The sequence below is a fragment of the Bubalus kerabau genome, chromosome 9 (genome assembly GCF_029407905.1).
Source record: "Bubalus kerabau isolate K-KA32 ecotype Philippines breed swamp buffalo chromosome 9, PCC_UOA_SB_1v2, whole genome shotgun sequence".
NCBI lineage: Eukaryota > Metazoa > Chordata > Mammalia > Artiodactyla > Bovidae > Bubalus > Bubalus kerabau.
The window spans coordinates 5686371-5708424 of NC_073632.1; positions in this window are offsets into that span (position 1 = coordinate 5686371).

Genomic DNA, 22054 nt, shown 5'->3' on the forward strand with positions numbered 1-22054 from the left:
TCAGCCACTATATCACCACCTGTCAGCCACTATATCAGCACCTGTCAGCAGCTTGATCAGCGACCACTTTGCTGCGTGATCGATCCTACTCAGCCACATGATCAGTGACCCTCAGCCGGTTGATCAGCGCCTGTCAGCCGCTTGATCATTTTCTGCTCTGCTGGTCATTCAGCGCCTGGTCAACCACTTCATCAATGCCTGTCAGCCACTTGACCACTGCCCACAGAGCTGATTGAATAGCGCCTCCGCAGCCGCGCGATAAGTGCCTCTCAGCCGCTTGACAAGCACCTGTCAGAAGCTTGATCAGGGCCTATCAGCCACTTGAATAGTACCTATCACCCAGTTGATCAGCACCTGTCAGCTCCTTGATCAGCGCCTATCAGCCACTTGATCAGCACCTGTCAGCCGCTTGATGAGCGCCTATCAGCCGCTAGATTAGCAACTGCCAGCCAGTTGACCAGCACCTGTCAGCCGCTTGATCAGCGCCTATCAGTGGCTTGATTACCCCTGTCAGCTAGTTGATCAGCAATTGTCAGCCGCTTGTTAAGCACTTGTCAGTAGCTTGATCAGCGCTTGACCACTTTCCACTCAGCCGATTGCAAAGCAAAGACTCAACCGCGTGAATATCATCTTTCAGCCAGTTGATCTGTGCCTACTGAGCCCCGCAGTCAGTGCCTACACAGCTGCCCGATCAGTGCCTGTCAGCCGCTTGAGAAGTACCTGTCAGCCAGTTGATCAGCACCTCTAAGCCAGTTGATCAGCACCTGTAAGCCACTGGATCAGCACCTGTCAGCCGCTTGATAAGCAACTTTCAGCAGCTTGATCAGCACCTATCAGCTGCTTAATTAACACTTCTCAGCCAGTTGATCAGCACCTGTTAGCCGCTTGATCAGCGCCTATCAGCTGCTTGAATAGCACCTTTCAGCCAGTTTATCAGCACCTCTCAGCCAGTTGATCAGCAACTGTAAGCACTGGGTCAGCACCTTTTAGACGCTTGATCATCGCGTTATCAGCTGCACGATAAGCTCCTACTCAGCCGCTTAATCAGAACCTGACAGTCAGTTGATCAGCACCTGTCAGCCCACTAATCAGCACCTGTCAGGAGCTTTATCAGCACCTATCAGCTGCTTGATTAGCACCTGTCAGCATGTTGATCAACACCTGTCAGCCACTTCATTAGCAAGTGTCAGCCAGATGATCAGCGGCTGTCAGCCGCTTCATTAGCAACTGTCAGCCAGTTGATCAGCACCTGTAAATCACTGGATCAGCACCTGTCAGCCGCTTGATCAGCACCTTTCAGACGCTTGATCAGCACCTGTGAGCCGCTTGATGAGCGCCTATCAGCCGCTTGATTAGCACCTGTCAGCAGTTGACCAGCACCTGTCAGCCGCTTGATCAGCGCCTGTCAGCTGCTTGATCAGTGATTATCAGCCGCTAGATCAACATCTGTCAACGACTATCAGCACCTGTCAGCCGCTTGATCAGCGCCTGTCAGCCACTTGATCAGTGATTATCATCCGCTAGATCAACATCTGTCAACGACTATCAGCACCTGTCAGCAGCTTGATCAGCGCCTGTCAGCCACTTTATCATCGCCTAAACAGCTGTGCGATCAGCGCCTTCTCAACCGCTTGATCAGTACCTGTCAGACACTTTATCAGCACCTGTCAACTACTTCATCAGCGACCACTTTGCTGCGTGATCAGATCCTACTCAGCCACGTGATCCGTGACCCTCAGCCTGTTGATCAGCGTCTGTCAGCCGATTGATCATTTCCTGCTCTGCTGGTCATTCAGCGCCTGGTCAAACACTTCATCTGTGCCTGTCAGCCGCTTCATCAGCGCCTGTTAGCCGCTTTATCATTGCTTAATCAGCTGCATGATCAGTGCCTACTCAGGCGCTTGATCAGTACCAGTCAGCCAGTTGATCAGCACCTGTAAGCAGCTTGATCAGCGCCTATCAGCTGCTTGATTAGCACCTGTTAGCCAGTTGATCAGCACCTCTCAGCCAGTTGATCAGCACCTGTAAGCCACTGGATCCGCGCCTGTTAGCCGCTTGATCGTCACCTTATCAGCTGCACAATCAGCGCCTACTCAGCCGCTTGATCAGAACCTGTCAGCCAGTTGATCGGCACCTGTCAGCCTCTTGATCAGCACCTGTCCGCAGCTTTATCAGCACCTATCAGCTGCTTGATTAGCACCTGTCAGCATGTTGATCATCACCTGTCAGCCGCTTCATTAGCACCTGTCAGCCAGTTGATCAGCAACTGTCAGCCGCTGGATTAGCACCTGTCCGCCAGTTGATCAACACCTGTCAGCTGCTTAAACAGCGCCTGCCTGCGGCTTCATCAGTGCCTGCCAGCTGTTTGATCATTGCCTTCTCAGCTGCGCGATCAGCGCCTACTCAGCCGCGAATCAGCCCCTCCACAGTCGCGTGGTCAGAGTCTGTCAACCTCTTTATCAGAGTCGGTCATCCGCTTGATCAGCACCTGTCAGCAGGTTGAAGAGTGCCTACCCAGCCGCGAGAATTGCATCTCTCAGCCAGTTGATCTGCTCCTACTGAGCCCCGCAATCAGCGCCTACTCAGCCGCCCAATCAGTGCCTGTCAGCCGATTGAGAAGTACCTGTCAGCTAGTTGATCAGCACCTCTTAACCAGTTGATCACCACCTGTAAGCCACTGGATCAGCACTTGTCAGCCACTTGATCAGCACGTTTCCACAGCTTGATCAGCGCCTATCAGCTGCTTAATTAACACTTCTCAGCCAGTTGATCAGCACCTGTTAGCCGCTTGATCAGCGCCTATCAGCCACGTGATTAGCACCTGTCATACATGTGATTAGCACCTGTCAGCCGCTTAATCAGCACATGTCAGCAGCTTGATCAGCAACTGTCAGCAGCCTTATCAACACCTATCAGCTGCTTGATTAGCACCTGTCAGCATGTTGATCAACACCTTCAGCCGCTTCATTAGCAACTCTCAGCCAGTTGATCAGCCACTGTCAGCCGCTGGATTAGCACTTGTCAGACAGTTGATCAACACCTGTCATCTGCTTGATCAGCACCTGTAAGCCGCTTAAACAGCGCCTGCCAGCCGCTTCATCAGTGCCTTTCACACGCTTGATCAGTGCCTTCTCAGCTGCGCGATCAATGCCTACGGAGCCGTGAATCAGCCCCTACACAGCCTAGTGATCATAGTCTGCCTGCCGCTTGATCAGAGACTGTCAGACTCTTGATCAGCGCCTAATCACCCCCTCAATCACGGCCTATTTAGCGGCACAATCAGCACCTGTCAGCTGCTTGACAAGCACGTATAAACCACTTGATCAACACCTAATTAGCTTCGCTATCAGTATTTACTGAGCCATGCGATGCTCGCCTCAGCCGCATGATCTTTGCCTACTGAGCCCCGCGATCAGGGCCTAATCAGTCGTGCAATATGTGCCTGACAGCCGAATGCGAAGTACTGTCAGCCGCTCGATCAGCGATCATCAGCCGCTAGATCAGCATCTGCCAACTACTTTATCAGCACCTTTCAGCCACTTAATCAGCGCTGTCAGCCTCTTGATCAGCGATTATCAGCTGCTAGATCAACATCTGTCAACGACTTTATCAGCACCTGTCAGCCGCTTAATCAGCACCTGTCAGCCGCTTTATCATCGCCTAATCAGCTGTGCGATCAGCGCCTACTCAACCGCTTGATCAGTACCTGTCAGCCACTTTATCAGCACTTGTCAGCCACTATATCAGCACCTGTCAACTGCTTGATCAGCGACCACTTTGCTGCATGATCAGATCCTACTCAGCCACGTGATCAGTGACCCTCAGCCGGTTGATCAGCACCTGTCAGCCGCTTGATCAGTGCCCCTCAGTGGCTTGATTAGCCCCTGTCAGCCAGTTGATCATCAATTGTCAGCCGCTTGTTAAGCACCTGTCAGCAGCTTGATCAGCGCATGACCACTTTCCACTCAGCCATTTGAAATGCACCGTCTCAGCCGCGCGAATAGCATCTTTCAGCCAGTTGATCTGTGCGTACTGAGCCCCGCAGTCAGTGCCTACACAGTCGCCCGAACAGTGCTTGTCAGCCGCTTGACAACTACCTGTCAGCCACTTGATCAGCACCTGTCAGCAGCTTGATAAACGCGTGTCAGCCTCTTGATCAGCACCTAATCAGCCACGCGATGATCATTTACTCAGCCGCGCGATCATAACCTCAGCCTCTTGATCTGTGCCTACTCAGCCCCATGACCAGCGCCTACACAGCCATGCGATCTGCGCCTGACAGCCACTTGATCAACGACTATCAGCCGCTTGATCAGCACCTGTCAACCACTTTATCATCACCTGTCAGCCGCTTGATCAGCGCCTGTTAGCCGCTTGATCATCACATAATCAGCTGCATGGTCAGTGCCTACTCAGCCGCTTGATCAGTACCAGTCAGCCAGTTGATCAGCACCTGTCAGCACCTTGAACAGCGCGTATAAGCTGCTTGATCATCACCTGTCAGCAGCTTTATCAGCACCTATCAGCTGCTTGATTAGCACCTGTCAGCATGTTGATCAACACCTGTCAGCCGCTTCATTAGCTCCTGTCAGCCAGTTGATCAGCACCTGTCAGCTGCTTGATCAGCACCTATAAGCAGCTTCATCAGTGCCCGTCAGCTGCTTGATCATTGCCTTCTCAGCTGGGCTATCAGCGCCTACTCAGCCGCGAATCAGCCCCTACACAGCCGCGTGATCATAGTCTGTCAGCCGCTTGATCAGAGACTGTCAGGTGCTTGATCAGCGCCTTATCACCCCCTGCATCAGCGCCTATTGAGCAGGGCGATCAGCACCTGTCAGCCACTTGACAAGAACTTATACACCACTTGATCAACACCTAATTAGCTTCACTCTCAGTATTTCCTGTGCCATGCGATCATCGCCTCAGCTGCATGATCTGTGCCTACTCAGCCCCGCGATCAGTGCCTACTCAGCCGTGCCATATGTGCCTGACATCCGATTGAGAAGTACTGTCACTCGCTTGATCAGCGATAATCAGCCGCTAGATCAGCGATCATCAACCGCTAGATCAGCATCTGTCAACGACTTTATCAGCACCTTTCAGACGCTTGATCAGCGCCTATCAGCTGCTTAATTAACACTTCTCAGCCAGTTGATCAGCACCTGTTAGCCGCTTGATCAGCGCCTATCAGCCGCTTGATTAGCACCTGTGAGCCAGTTGATTAGCACCTGTCAGCCGCTTAATCAGCACCTTTCAGCAGCTTGATCAGCACCTGTCAGCAGCTTGATCAGCACCAATCAGCTGCTTGATTAGCACCTGTCAGCATGTTGATCAACACCTGTCAGCCGCTTCATTAGCAACTGTCAGCCAGTTGATCAGCAGCTGTCAGTCGCTTCATTAGCAACTGTCAGCCAGTTGATCAGCACCTCTCAGCCAGTTGACCAGCACCTGTAATCCACTGGGTCAGCGCCTGTTAGCCGCTTGATCATCGCCTTATCACCTGCACGATCAGCGCCTACTCAGACTCTAGATCAGAACCTGTCAGCCACTTGATCGGCACCTGTCAGCCGCTTGATCAGCACCTGTCAGCAGCTTTATCAGAACCTATCAGCTGCTTCATTAGCACCTGTCAGCCTGTTAATCAACAACTGTCAGCTGCTGGATTAGCACCTGTCAGCCAGTTGATCAGCATCTGTCAGCTGCTTGATCAGCACCTGTAAGCCGCTTAAACAGCGCCTGCCAGCCGCTTCATCAGTGCCTGTCAGCTGTTGATCATTGCCTTCTCAGCTCCGCAATCAGCGCCTACTTAGCCGCGAATCAGCCCCTCCACAGCCGCGTGATCATAGTGTGTCAGCCTCTTTATCAGAGTCGGTCATCCGCTTGATCAGCACCTGTCAGCGGGTTGAAGAGTGCCTACTCAGCCGCGCGAATTGCATCACTCAGCCAGTTGATCTGCGCCTACTGAGGCCCGCAATCAGCGCCTACTCAGCCGCGCGATCAGTTCCTGTCAGCCGCTTGAGAAGTACCTGTCAGCCAGTTGATCAGGACCTCTCAGCCAGTTTATCACCACCTGTAAGCCACTGATTCAGCACCTGTCAGCCGCTTGATCATCACGTTTCAGGCGCTTGATCAGCGCCTATCAGCCGCTTGATCAGCACCTGTCAGCCGCGTGATGAGCGTCTATCTTCCGCTTGATTAGCACCTGTCAGCAGTTGACCAGCACCTGTCAGCTGCTTGATCGTCGCCTTATCAGCTGCACGATCAGCGCCTACTCAGACTCTTGATCAGAACCTGTCAGCCAGTTGATCGGCACCTATCAGCTGCTTGATCAGCACCTGTCAGCAGCCTTATCAGCACCTATCAGCTGCTTGATTAGCACCTGTCAGCATGTTGTTCAACACCTGTCAGCCGCTTCATTAGCAACTGTCAGCCAGTTGATCAGCACCTGTCAGCTGCTTGATCAGCACCTGTAAGCCGCTTAAACAAGGGCTGCCAGCCGCTTGATCAGTGCCTTCTCAGCTGCGCGATCAATGCCTACTCAGCCGTGAATCACACCCTACACAGCCGCTTGATCAGAGGCTGTCAGCCGCTTGATCAGAGGCTGTCATACGCTTGATCAGCGCCTAATCACCCTCTCCATCAGCGCCTATTGAGCGGCGCGATCAGCACCTGTGAGCCGCTTGACAAGGGCCTATACACCACTTGATCAACACCTAATTAGCTTCGCTATCAGTATTTACTGAGCCATGCGATCATCGCCTCAGCCGCATGATCTGTGCCTACTCAGCCCCTCGATCAGTGCCTACTCAGCTGTGCGATATGTACCTGACAGCCGATTGAGAAGTAATTTCAGCCGCTTGATCAGCGATTATCAGCCGCTAGATCAACATCTGTCTACGACTTTATCAGCACCTATCAGCCGCTTGATCATCGCCTGTCAGCCGCTTTATCATCGCCTAATCAGCTGCACGATCAGCGCCTACTCAACCGCTTGATCAGTACCTGTCAGCCACTATATCACCACCTGTCAGCCACTATATCAGCACCTGTCAGCAGCTTGATCAGCGACGACTTTGCTGCGTGATCGATCCTACTCAGCCACATGATCAGTGACCCTCAGCCGGTTGATCAGCGCCTGTCAGCCGCTTGATCATTTTCTGCTCTGCTGGTCATTCAGCGCCTGGTCAACCACTTCATCAATGCCTGTCAGCCACTTGACCACTGCCCACAGAGCTGATTGAATAGCGCCTCCGCAGCCGCGCGATAAGTGCCTCTCAGCCTCTTGACAAGCACCTGTCAGAAGCTTGATCAGGGCCTATCAGCCACTTGAATAGTACCTATCACCCAGTTGATCAGCACCTGTCAGCTCCATGATCAGCGCCTATCAGCCACTTGATCAGCACCTGTCAGCCGCTTGATGAGCGCCTATCAGCTGCTAGATTAGCAACTGCCAGCCAGTTGACCAGCACCTGTCAGCCGCTTGATCAGCGCCTATCAGTGGCTTGATTACCCCTGTCAGCTAGTTGATCAGCAATTGTCAGCCGCTTGTTAAGCACTTGTCAGTAGCTTGATCAGCGCTTGACCACTTTCCACTCAGCCGATTGCAAAGCAAAGGCTCAACCGCGTGAATATCATCTTTCAGCCAGTTGATCTGTGCCTACTGAGCCCCGCAGTCAGTGCCTACACAGCTGCCCGATCAGTGCCTGTCAGCCGCTTGAGAAGTACCTGTCAGCCAGTTGATCAGCACCTCTAAGCCAGTTGATCAGCACCTGTAAGCCACTGGATCAGCACCTGTCAGCCGCTTGATAAGCAACTTTCAGCAGCTTGATCAGCACCTATCAGCTGCTTAATTAACACTTCTCAGCCAGTTGATCAGCACCTGTTAGCCGCTTGATCAGCGCCTATCAGCTGCTTGAATAGCACCTTTCAGCCAGTTTATCAGCACCTCTCAGCCAGTTGATCAGCAACTGTAAGCACTGGGTCAGCGCCTTTTAGACGCTTGATCATCACGTTATCAGCTGCACGATAAGCTCCTACTCAGCCGCTTAATCAGAACCTGACAGTCAGTTGATCAGCACCTGTCAGCCCACTAATCAGCACCTGTCAGGAGCTTTATCAGCACCTATCAGCTGCTTGATTAGCACCTGTCAGCATGTTGATCAACACCTGTCAGCCACTTCATTAGCAAGTGTCAGCCAGATGATCAGCGGCTGTCAGCCGCTTCATTAGCAACTGTCAGCCAGTTGATCAGCACCTGTAAATCACTGGATCAGCACCTGTCAGCCGCTTGATCAGCACCTTTCAGACGCTTGATCAGCGCCTATCAGCCGCTTGATCAGCACCTGTGAGCCGCTTGATGAGCGCCTGTCAGCTGCTTGATCAGTGATTATCAGCCGCTAGATCAACATCTGTCAACGACTATCAGCACCTGTCAGCCGCTTGATCAGCGCCTGTCAGCCACTTGATCAGTGATTATCATCCGCTAGATCAACATCTGTCAACGACTATCAGCACCTGTCAGCAGCTTGATCAGCGCCTGTCAGCCACTTTATCATTGCCTAATCAGCTGTGCGATCAGCGCCTTCTCAACCGCTTGATCAGTACCTGTCAGACACTTTATCAGCACCTGTCAACTACTTCATCAGCGACCACTTTGCTGCGTGATCAGATCCTACTCAGCCACGTGATCCGTGACCCTCAGCCTGTTGATCAGCGTCTGTCAGCCGATTGATCATTTCCTGCTCTGCTGGTCATTCAGCGCCTGGTCAAACACTTCATCTGTGCCTGTCAGCCGCTTCATCAGCGCCTGTTAGCCGCTTTATCATTGCTTAATCAGCTGCATGATCAGTGCCTACTCAGGCGCTTGATCAGTACCAGTCAGCCAGTTGATCAGCACCTGTAAGCAGCTTGATCAGCGCCTATCAGCTGCTTGATTAGCACCTGTTAGCCAGTTGATCAGCACCTCTCAGCCAGTTGATCAGCACCTGTAAGCCACTGGATCCGCGCCTGTTAGCCGCTTGATCGTCACCTTATCAGCTGCACAATCAGCGCCTACTCAGCCGCTTGATCAGAACCTGTCAGCCAGTTGATCGGCACCTGTCAGCCTCTTGATCAGCACCTGTCCGCAGCTTTATCAGCACCTATCAGCTGCTTGATTAGCACCTGTCAGCATGTTGATCATCACCTGTCAGCCGCTTCATTAGCACCTGTCAGCCAGTTGATCAGCAACTGTCAGCCGCTGGATTAGCACCTGTCCGCCAGTTGATCAACACCTGTCAGCTGCTTAAACAGCGCCTGCCTGCGGCTTCATCAGTGCCTGCCAGCTGTTTGATCATTGCCTTCTCAGCTGCGCGATCAGCGCCTACTCAGCCGCGAATCAGCCCCTCCACAGTCGCGTGGTCAGAGTCTGTCAACCTCTTTATCAGAGTCGGTCATCCGCTTGATCAGCACCTGTCAGCAGGTTGAAGAGTGCCTACCCAGCCGCGAGAATTGCATCTCTCAGCCAGTTGATCTGCTCCTACTGAGCCCCGCAATCAGCGCCTACTCAGCCGCCCAATCAGTGCCTGTCAGCCGATTGAGAAGTACCTGTCAGCTAGTTGATCAGCACCTCTTAACCAGTTGATCACCACCTGTAAGCCACTGGATCAGCACTTGTCAGCCACTTGATCAGCACGTTTCCACAGCTTGATCAGCGCCTATCAGCTGCTTAATTAACACTTCTCAGCCAGTTGATCAGCACCTGTTAGCCGCTTGATCAGCGCCTATCAGCCACGTGATTAGCACCTGTCATACATGTGATTAGCACCTGTCAGCCGCTTAATCAGCACATGTCAGCAGCTTGATCAGCAACTGTCAGCAGCCTTATCAACACCTATCAGCTGCTTGATTAGCACCTGTCAGCATGTTGATCAACACCTTCAGCCGCTTCATTAGCAACTCTCAGCCAGTTGATCAGCCACTGTCAGCCGCTGGATTAGCACTTGTCAGACAGTTGATCAACACCTGTCATCTGCTTGATCAGCACCTGTAAGCCGCTTAAACAGCGCCTGCCAGCCGCTTCATCAGTGCCTTTCACACGCTTGATCAGTGCCTTCTCAGCTGCGCGATCAATGCCTACGGAGCCGTGAATCAGCCCCTACACAGCCTAGTGATCATAGTCTGCCTGCCGCTTGATCAGAGACTGTCAGACTCTTGATCAGCGCCTAATCACCCCCTCAATCACGGCCTATTTAGCGGCACAATCAGCACCTGTCAGCTGCTTGACAAGCACGTATAAACCACTTGATCAACACCTAATTAGCTTCGCTATCAGTATTTACTGAGCCATGCGATGCTCGCCTCAGCCGCATGATCTTTGCCTACTGAGCCCCGCGATCAGGGCCTAATCAGTCGTGCAATATGTGCCTGACAGCCGAATGCGAAGTACTGTCAGCCGCTCGATCAGCGATCATCAGCCGCTAGATCAGCATCTGCCAACTACTTTATCAGCACCTTTCAGCCACTTAATCAGCGCTGTCAGCCTCTTGATCAGCGATTATCAGCCGCTAGATCAACATCTGTCAATGACTTTATCAGCACCTGTCAGCCGCTTTATCATCGCATAATCAGCTGCGCGATCAGCGCCTACTCAACGGCTTGATCAGTACCTGTCAGCCATTTTATCAGCACCTGTCAGCCACTCTATCAGCACCTGTCAACTGCTTTATCAGCGACCACATTGCTGCGTGATCAGATCCTACTGAGCCGCATGATCCTTGACCCTCAGCCTGTTGATCAGCTCCTGTCAGCCACTTGATAAGCGCCTATCAGTGGCTTGATTAGCCCCTGTCAGCCAGTTGATCATCAATTGTCAGCCGCTTCACAAGCAACTGTCAGAAGCTTGATCAGGGCCTATCAGCCACTTGAATAGTACCTATCAGCCAGTTGATCAGCACCTGTCAGCCCCTTGATCAGCGCCTATCAGCCGCTTGTTCAGCACCTGTCAGCCCCTTGATGAGCGCCTATCAGCTGCTTGATTAGCACCTGTCAGCCAGTTGACCAGCAACTGTCAGCCGCTTGATCAGCGCCTATCAGTGGCTTGATCAGCGCTTGACCACTTTCCACTCAGCCGATTGAAAAGCACCGACTCAGCCGCGTGAATAGCATCTTTCAGCCAGTTGATCCGTGCCTACTGAGCCCCGCAGTCAGTGCCTACACAGCCGCCTGATCAGTGCTTGTCAGCCGCTTGACAAGTACCTGTCAGCCTCTTGATCAGCACCTAATCAGCCTCACGATGATCATTTACTCAGCTGCGCGATCATCGCCTCAGCCTCTTGATCTGTGCCTACTCAGCCCCATGACCAGCGCCTACTCAGCCATGCGATCTGTGCCTGACAGCCACTTGATCAACGACTATCAGCCACTTGATCATCACCTTCTCAGCTTCACGATCAGCGCCTACTCACCAGAATGATCAGAACCTGTCAGGGAGTTGATCAGCACCAGTCAGGCGCTTGATCATTTCCTGCTCTGCTGGTCATTCAGCTCCTGGACATCCACTTGATCAGTGCCTGTCAGCCGCTTGAGAAGTACCTGGCAGCCACTTGACCAGCACCTAGTCAGCCACGCGATCATCATTTACTCAGCCACACTATCATCGCCTCAGCCGCTTGATCTTTGTCTACTCAGCCCCGTGATCAGCGCCTACTCAGCCGTGCGAGGTGCGCCTGACAGACACTTGAGAAGTACTGTCAGCCACTTTATCAGCGACTCTCAGTCGCTTGATCAGCACCTGTCAGCCAATTGATCAGCACCTGTCAGCCGCTTCATTAGCACCTGTCAGCCAGTTGAACAGCACCTGTCAGCCCCTTGATCATCGCCTATCAGCCGTGTGATTAGCACCTGTCAGCCTCTTGATCAGAACCTGTCAGCAGCTTGATCATCGCCTATCAACTACTTGATTAGCACTTGTCCGCCAGTTGATCAGCACCTGCCTACCGATTGATCAGTGCCTGTCAGCTGCTTGATCATTGCATTCTCAGCTGCGCAATCAGCACCTATCAGCTGCTTGTTTAGCACCTGTCAGCCAGTTGATCAGCACCTGTCAGCACCTTGATCATCGCCTATCAGCCGCTTGATTAGCACCTGTCAGCCAGATGATCAGCACCTGTCAGCAGCTTGAGCAGCGAGTATCAGCTGCTTGATCAGCACCTGTCAGCCAGATGGTCAGCACCTGTCAGCAGCTGGATGTGCACCTATCAGCCGCTTGATTAGCACCTGTCAGCCAGTTGACCAGCACCTGTCAGCCGCTTGGTCAGCGCCTATCAGTGGCTTGATTAGCCCCTGTCAGCCAGTTGATCAGCAATTGACAGCCGCTTGTTAAGCACCTGTCAGCAGCTTGATCAGCGCTTGACCACTTTGCACTCAGCCGATTGAAAAGCACTGACTCAGCCGCGCGAATAGCATCTTTCAGCCAGTTGATCTATGCCTACTGAGCCCTGCAGTCAGTGCCTACACAGCCGCCTGATCAGTGCTTGTCAGCCACTTGACAAGTACCTGTCAGCCTCTTGATCAGCACCTAATCAGCCACACGATGATCATTTACTCAGCCGCGCGATCATCGCCTCAGCCTCTTGATCTGTGCCTACTCAGCCCCATGACCAGCACCTACTCAGCCATGCGATCTGTGCCTGACAGCCACTTGATCAACGACTATCAGCCGCTTGATCATCGCCTTATCAGCTTCACGATCAGCACCTACTCAGCCGCTTGGTCAGAACCTGTCAGGCAGTTGATCAGCACCAGTCAGCTGATCAACTGGCTGACTGGAACTGATCAAGCAGCTGATTAGGCGCTGATCATGCAGCTGATTATGTGATGATAAAGCAGCTAACAGGCGCTGATCAAGCGGCTGACAGGTGATGATAAAGTGGTTGACAGGTGCTGATCAAGCGACTGATAGCCGTTGATTAAGTAGCTGTCAGGCGTAGATCACGTGGCTAAGTAGGCGCTGGTCGTGGGGCTGAGTATGCACAGACCAAGAGGTTGAGGCGATGAACGCGGGGCTGAGTAAATGATCATCTCTTGGCAGATTAGGTGCTAATCAAGAGGCTGACACGCGTTTATCAAGCTGCTGACAGGTGCTGATCAAGTGGCTGACAGGTGCTGATCAAGCGGCTGATAGGCGCTGATTAAGGGGCTGACAGGTGCTGATCAACTGGCTGACACTACTTCTCAAGCGGCTGACAGACACTGATCGGGCAGCTGAGTAGGCACTGACTGCGGGGCTCAGTAGGCAGAGATCAACTGGCCGAAAGATGCTATTCGTGCGGCTGAGTCGGTGCTTTTCAATCGGCTGAGTGGAAAGTGGCCAAGCGCTGATAAAGCTGCTGACAGGTGCTTAACAAGCGGCTGACAATTGCTGATCAACTGGCTGACTGGGGCTAATCAAGCCACTGATATGCGTTGGTCAAGCGGCCCACAGATGCTGATCAATTGGCTGACAGGTGCTGATCATCTGGCTGACAGGTGCTAATCAAGCGGCAGATAGGCGATGATCAAGGTGCTGACAGGTGCTGATCAACTGGCTGACAGGTGCTAAACAAGCAGCTGATAGGTGCTGATTGCGCAGCTGAGAATGCAATGATCAAGCAGCTGACAGGCACTGATCAATCGGTAGGCAGGTGCTGATCAACTGGCTTACAAGTGCTAATCAAGTAGCTGATAGGCGATGATCAAGCTGCTGACAGGTTCTGATCAAGAGGCTGACAGGTGCTGATCAACTGGCTGACAGGTGCTAATCACACGGCTGATAGGCGATGATCAAGGGGATGACAGGTGCTGTTCAACTGGCTGACAAGTGCTGATCAATTGGCTGACAGGTGCTAATGAAGCGGCTGACAGGTGTTGATCAACATGCTGACAGGTGCTAATCAAGCAGCTGATAGGTGCTGATCAAGCTGCTGACAGGTGCTGATCAAGCGGATGACAGGTGCTGATCAACTGTCTGACAGGTTCTGATCAAACGGTGAGTAAGTGCTCATCCTGCAGCTGATAATGCGATGATCAAGCGGCTAACAGGCGCTCATCCAGTGGCTTACACGTGCAGAGCAACTGGCTGACAGGTGCTAATCAAGCAGCTGATAGGCGCTGATCAAGCTGCTGACAGGTGCTCATCAACTGGCTGACTGGTACTGTTCAAGCGGCGGAGTAGGCGCTGATCATGCAGCTGATTAGGCGATGAGAAAGTGGGTAACAGTCGCTGATCAAGAGGCTGACAGGTGATGATCAAGGGGCTGTCAGGTGCTGATCAAGCGGCTGATAGGCGCTGATTAAGGGGCTGACAGGTGCTGATCAACTGGCTGACAGGTACTTCTCAAGCGACTGCCAGACACTGATCAGGCGTCTGAGTAGGCACTGATTGCGGGGCTCAGTAGGCACAGATCAACTGGACGAAAGATGCTATTCGCGCGGCTGAGTCAGTGCTTTTCAATCGGCTGAGCGGAAAGTGGTCAAGCGCTGATCAAGCTGCTGACAGGTGCTTAACAATCGGCTGACAGGTGCTGGTCAACTGGCTGACAGGGGCTAATCAAGCCACTGATAGGGGCTGATCAAGCGGCTGACAGGTGCTGATCAACTGGCTGACAGGGGCTAATCAAGCCACTGATAGGCACTGATCAAGTGGCTGACAGGAGCTGATCAAGCAGCTGATAGGCACTGATCAAGGGGCTGACAGGTGCTGATCAACTGGCTGACAGATGCTAATTTAGCGGCTGACAAGCACTCATCGGGCTGCTGTGTAGGCACTGACTGCGGGGATCAGTAAGCACAGATCAACTGGCTGAAAGATGCTATTCACGCGGCTGAGTCGGTGCTTTTCATTCGGCTGAGTGGAAAGTGGTCAAGCACTGATAAAGCTGCTGACAGGTGTTAACAAGTGGATGACAATTGCTGATCAACTGGCTGACAGGTACTAATCAAGCAGCTGATAGGCGCTGATCAAGCTGCTGACAGGTGCTGATCAACTGGCTGACTGGTACTGATCAAGCAGCTGAGTAAGCACTGATCATGCAGCTGATTAGGCGCTGATCAAGCGGCTGACAGGTCCTGGTCAACTGGCTGAAAGGTGCTAATCAACCGGCTGATAGGCGCTCATCAAGTGGCTGACAGGTGCTGATCAAGCGGCTGATAGGCGCTTATCAAGGTGCTGACAGGTGCTGATCAAGTGGCTGATATGTACTATTCAAGTGGCTGATAGGCCCTGATCAAGCTTCTGACAGGTGCTTGTCAAGCGGCTGAGAGGCACTTATCGCGTGGCTGCGCAGGCGCTTTTCAATCAGCGGAGTGGGCACTGGTCAAGTGGCTGACAGGCACTGAAGAAGTGGTTGACCAGGAGCTGAATGAACAGCAGAGCAGGAAATGATCAAGCGGCTGACAGGCGCTGATCAACCGGCTGAGGGTCACTGAACACGTGGCTGAGTAGGATCTGATCACGCAGCAAAGTGGTCGCTGATCAAGCAGTTGACAGGTGCTGATATAGTGGCTGACAGGTGCTGATAAAGTGGCTGACAGGTACTGATCAAGCGGTTGAGTAGGCGCTGTTCGCGCAACTGATTAGGCGATGATAAAGCGGCTGACAGGCGCTGATCAATCGGCTGACAGGTGCTGATAAAGTCTTTGACAGATGTTTGTCTAGCGGTTGATAATCGCTGATCAAGCGGCTGACAGGCACTGATCAAGCGGCTGAAAGGTGCTGATAAAGTCGTTAATAGATGCTGATCTAGCGGCTGATAATCGCTGATCAAGCGACTGACAGTACTTCTCAATCGGCTTTCAGGCACATATCGCATGGCTGAGTAGACATTGATCGCGGGGCTGAGTAGGCACAGATCATGCGGCTGAGGCGATTATCGCATGGCTCAGTAAATACTGATAGCGAAGCTAATTAGGTGTTGATCAAGTGGTGTATAGGTGCTTGTCAAGCGGCTGACAGGTGCTGATCGCGCCGCTCAATATGCGCTGATCGAGGGGGTGATTAGGCGCTGATCAAGTGTCTGAGAGTCTCTGATCAAGCGGCTTACAGACTATCATCACGTGGCTGTTTAGGGGCTATTCGCAGATGAGTAGGCATTGATCGCGCAGCTGAGAAGGCAATGATCAAGAGGCTGTCATGTGCTGTTTAAGCGGCTTTCAGGTGCTGATCAAGCAGCTGACAGGTGCTTATCAACTGGCTGACAGTTGCTAATGAAGTGGCTGACAGCCACTGATCAACTGGCTGACAGTTGCTAATGAAGCGGCTGAATGGTTTTGATCAACATGCTGGCAGGTGCTGATTAAGCGGCTGACAGGTGCTGATAAAGCTGCTGACAGGTGCTGATCAAGCTGCTGACAGGTGTTTAACAAGCATCTAACAATTGCTGATCAACTGGCTGACAGGGGCTAATCAAGCCACTGATAGGCGCTTATCAAGTGGCTGACAGGTCCTGGTCAACTGGCTGACAGGTGCTAATCAAGCGGCTGATAGGCGCTGATCAAGGGGCTGACAGGTGCTGATCAACTGGCTGACAGGTGCTAATCAAGCGGCTGATAGGCACTCATCAAGCAGCTGGCAGGTGCTGAACAAGTGGCTGATAGGCCCTGATCAAGCTTCTGACAGGTGCTTGTCAAGTGGCTGAGAGGCACTTATCGCGCGGCTGTGAAGGCGCTTTTCAATCAGCTGAGTGGGCACTGGTCAAGTCACTGAAAAGCACTGGTGAAGTGGTTGACCAGGCGCTGAATGACCAGCATAGCAGGAAATGATCAAGCGGCTGACAGGCCCTGATCAACCGGCTGAGGGTCACTGATCACGTGGCTGAGTAGGATCTGATCACGCAGCAAAGTGGTCGCTGTTCAAGCAGTGGACAGGTGCTGATATAGTGGCTGACAGGTGCTGATAAAGAGGCAGACAGGTACTGATCAACCGGTTGAGTAGGCGCTGATCGTGCAGCTGATAAGGCAATGATCAAGCGGCTAACAGGCGCTGATCCAGTGGCTTGCAGGTGATGATCAACTGGATGAGACGTGCTGATCAATTGGCTGACAGGTGCTAATGAAGCGGCTGACAGGTGTTGATCAACATGCTGACAGGTGCTAATCAAGCATCTGATAGGTGCTGATCAAGCAGCTGATAGGCGCTGATCAAGCGGCTGACAGGTGCTGATCAACTGGCTGAGAAGTGTTAATTAAGCCGCTGATACGCCCTGATCAAGCTGCTGAATGGTGCTGATCAAGCGGCTGACAGGTGCTGATCCAGTGGCTTACAGGTGGTGATCAGCTGGCTGAGAGGTGCTGATCAACTGGCTGACAGGTTCTGATCAAGCGGCTGAGTAGGTGCTGATCGTGCAGCTGATAAGGCGATGATCAAGCGGCTAACTTGCGCTGATCCAGTGTCTTACAGGTTCTGATCAACTGGCTGAGAGTTGCTGATCAACTGGCTGACAGGTGCTAATCAAGCAGCTTATAGGCGCTGATCATGGTGCAGACAGGTGCTGATCAACTGGCTGACTGGATCTGATCAAGCAGCTGATTAGGCACTGATCATGCAGCTGATTATGTGATGATAAAGCGGCTAACAGGCGCTGATCAAGCGGCTGACAGGTGATGATAAAGTGGTTGACAGGTGCTGATCAAGCGACTGATAGCCGTTGATTAAGTAGCTGTCAGGCGTAGATCACGTGGCTAAGTAGGCGCTGGTCGTGGGGCTGAGTAGGCACAGATCAAGAGGTTGAGGCGATGAACGCGGGGCTGAGTAAATGATCATCGCTTGGCAGATTAGGTGCTAATCAAGAGGCTGACACGAGTTTATCAAGCTGCTGACAGGTGCTGATCAAGTGGCTGACAGGTGCTGATCAAGTGGCTAATAGGCGCTGATTAAGGGGCTGACAGGTGCTGATCAACTGGCTGACACTACTTCTCAAGCGGCTGACAGACACTGATCGGGCAGCTGAGTAGGCGCTGACTGCGGGGCTCAGTAGGCAGAGATCAACTGGCCGAAAGATGCTATTCGTGCGGCTGAGTCGGTGCTTTTCAATCGGCTGAGTGGAAAGTGGTCAAGCGCTGATAAAGCTGCTGACAGGTGCTTAACAAGCGGCTGACAATTGCTGATCAACTGGCTGACTGGGGCTAATCAAGCCACTGATATGCGTTGGTCAAGCGGCCCACAGGTGCTGATCAATTGGCTGACAGGTGCTGATCAACTAGCTGACAGGTGCTAATCAAGTGGCTAATAGGCCCTGATCAAGCTGCTGACTGGTGATTTTCAGGCGGCTGACTGGTGCTTATCGCGCGGCTGCATTGGCGCTTTTCAATCGGCTGAGTGGGCAGTGGTCAAGCAGCTGACAGGCACTAATCAAGCGGCTGACAGGTGCTGATAAAGTCGTTGACAGGTGCTGATCAAGCGACTGATAGTCGCTGATAAAGTGGCTGACAGTACTTCTCAAGTGTCTGTCAGGCACACATCGCACAGCTGAGTAGGCGCTTATCCCGGGGCTGAGTAGACACAGATCAATCGGCTGAGGCGATGACCGTGCGGCTGAGTAAATGATGATCGCGTGGCTGATTAGGTGCTGGTCAAGTGGCTGCCAGGTACTTCTCAAGCGGCTGACAGGCACTGATCAAGTGGATGTCCAGGAGCTGAATGACCAGCAGAGCAGGAAATGATCAAGCGGCTGACTGGTGCTGATCAACTTCCTGACAGATTCTGACCAAGCGGCTGAGTAGGCACTGATCGTGAAGCTGATAAGGCAATCATCAAGCGGCTGATAGTCGTTGATCAAGTAGCTGTCAGGCACAGATCGCATGGCTGAGTAGGCGCTGGTCATGGGGCTGAGTAGGCACAGATCAAGAGGCTGAGGCGATGATTGCGCAGCTGAGTAAATGATCATCGTGTGGCTGATTATGTGCTGATCAAGAGGCTGACAGGTATTTGTCAAGCGGCTGACAAGCACTGATCAGGCGGCTGTGTAGGCACTGACTGCGGGGCTCAGTAGGCACAGATCAACTGGCTGAAAGATGCTATTCGCGTGGCTGAGTCGGTGCTTTTCAATCGGCTGTGGAAAGTGGTCAAGCGCTGATCAAGCTGCTGACAGGTGCTTAACAAGCAGCTGACAATTGCTGATCAACTGGCTGACAGGGGCTAATCAAGCCACTGATAGGCGCTGATCAAGCGGCTGACAGGTGCTGGTCAACTGGCTGACAGGTGCTAATCAAGTGGCTGATAGGCCCTGATCAATCTGCTGACAGGTGCTGATCACGCAGTTAATACTCGCTGCTCAAGCTGCTGACAGGTGCTGATCATCTCGCTGACAGGTGCTAATCAAGCGGCTGATAGGCGATGATCAAGGTGCTGACAGGTCCTGATCAACTGGCTGACAGGTGCTAAACAAGCAGCTGATAGGTGCTGATTGCGCAGCTGAGAATGCAATGATCAAGCAGCTGACAGGCACTGATCAATTGGTAGGCAGGTGCTGATCAACTGGCTGACAAGTGCTAATGAAGCGACTCTCAGGTGCTGATCAACGGGCTGACAGGTGCTAACCAAGTGGCTGATAGGCCCTGATCAATCTGCTGACAGGTGCTGATCAACTGGCTGACAGGTGCTGATCAAGCAGCTGGTACTCGCTACTCAAGATGCTGACAGGTGCTGATCATCTGGCTGACAGGTGCTAATCAAGCGGATGATAGGCAATGATCAAGGGGCTGACAGGTGCTGATCAACTGGTTGACAGGTGCTAAAGCAGCAGCTGAAGGGTGCTCATTGCGCAGCTGAAAATGCAATGATCAAGCAGCTGACAGGCACTGATCAATCGGTAGGCAGGTGCTGATTACCTGGCTGACAAGTGCTAATCAAGTGGCTGATAGGCGATGATCAAGCTGCTGACAGGTTCTATCAAGAGGCTGACAGGTGCTAATCACACGGCTGATAGGCGATGATCAAGGTGCTGACAGGTGCTGATCATCTGGCTGACAGGTGCAAATCAAGCGGCTGATAGGCGATGATCAAGGTGCTGACAGGTGCTGATCAACTGGCTGACAGGTGCTAAACAAGCAGCTGATAGGTGCTGATTGCGCAGCTGAGAATGCAATGATCAAGCAGCTGACAGGCACTGATCAATCGGTAGGCAGGTGCTGATCAACTGGCTGACAAGTGCTAATCAAGTAGCTGATAGGCGATGATCAAGCTGCTGACAGGTTCTGATCAAGAGCTGACAGGTGCTAATCACACGGCTGATAGGCGATGATCAAGGTGCTGACAGGTGCTGTTCAACTGGCTGACAGGTGCTGATCAATTGGCTGACAGGTGCTGTTCAACTAGCTGACAGGTGCTAATCAAGTGGCTAATAGGCGCTGATCAAGCTGCTGACAGGTGATTTTCAGGCGGCTGACTGGTGCTTATCGTGCGGCTGCATTGGAGCTTTTCAATCGGCTGAGTGGGCAGTGGTCAAGCAGCTGACAGGCACTAAACAAGCGGCTGACAGGTGCTGATAAAGTCGTTGACAGGTGCTGATCAAGCGACTGATAGTCGCTGATAAAGTGGCTGACAGTACTTCTCAAGTGTCTGTCAGGCGCACATCGCACGGCTGAGTAGGCGCTGATCGTGGGGCTGAGTAGACACAGATAAAGCGGCTGAGGGGATGACCGTGCGGCTGAGTAAATGATGATCGCGTGGCTGATTAGGTGCTGGTCCAGTGGCTGCCAGGTACTTCTCAAGTGTCTGACAGGCACTGATCAAGTGGATGACCAGGAGCTGAATGACCAGCAGAGCAGGAAATGATCAAGTGGCTGACTGGTGCTGATCAACTGCCTGACAGGTTCTGATCAAGTGGCTCAGTAGGCGCTGATCGTGCAGCTGATAAGGCGATGATCAAGTGGCTGATAGTCGTTGATCAAGTAGCTGTCAGGCACAGATCGCATGGCTGAGTAGGCGCTGGTCATGGGGCTGAGTAGGCACAGATCAAGAGGCTGAGGCGATGATCGCGCGGCTGAGTAAATGATCATCGTGTGGCTGATTATGTGCTGATCAAGAGGCTGACAGGTATTTGTCAAGCGGCTGACAAGCACTGATCAGGCGGCTGTGTAGGCACTGACTGCGGGGCTCAGTAGGCACAGATCAACTGGCTGAAAGATGCTATTCACGTGGCTGAGTCGGTGCTTTTCAATCGGCTGTGGAAAGTGGTCAAGCGCTGATCAAGCTGCTGACAGGTGCTTAACAAGCAGCTGACAATTGCTGATCAACTGGCTGACAGGGGCTAATCAAGCCACTGATAGGCGCTGATCAAGCAGCTGACAGGTGCTGGTCAACTGGCTGACAGGTGCTAATCAAGTGGCTGACAGGTACTTGTCAAGCGGCTGACAAGCACTGATCGGGCAGCTGTGTAGGCACTGCCTGCGGGGCTCAGTAGGCACAGATCAACTGGCTGAAAGATGCTATTCACGCGGTTGAGTCTTTGCTTTTCAATCGGGTGAGTGGAAAGTTTTAAGCGCTGATCAAGATGATGACAGGGGTTAATCAAGCAGCTGATAGGTGCTGAAAAAGCTGCTGACAAGTGCTGATCAAGCGGTTGACAGGTTCTGATACAGCGGCTAACAGGTGCTGATAATGTGGCTGACAGTTAATGATCAAGCTGCTTATAGGGGCTGCCCTAGCGCCTGACAGTTGCTGATAAAGTGGCTGACAGGTGCAAATGAAGTGGCTGACAGGTACTGGTCAAGTGGCTGACAGATGCTTCTCAAGTGGCTGACAGGCGCTTATCGCGTGGATGCGTATGCGTTTATCAATCAGCTGAGTGGGCACTGGTCAAGGGGCTGACAGGCACTGATCTAGTGGTGGACCAGGCGCTGAATGACCATCAGAGCAGGAAATGATCAAGACGCTGACAGGCGCTGATCAGCCCGCTGAGGGTCACTGATCCTGTGGCGGAGTAGGCTCTGATTACGCAGCTAAGCGGGCACTGATCAAGCTGTTGAGAGTTGCTGATATATTGGCTGACAGGTGCTGATAAAGTGGCTGACAGGTACTGATCAAGCTGCTGACACGCGT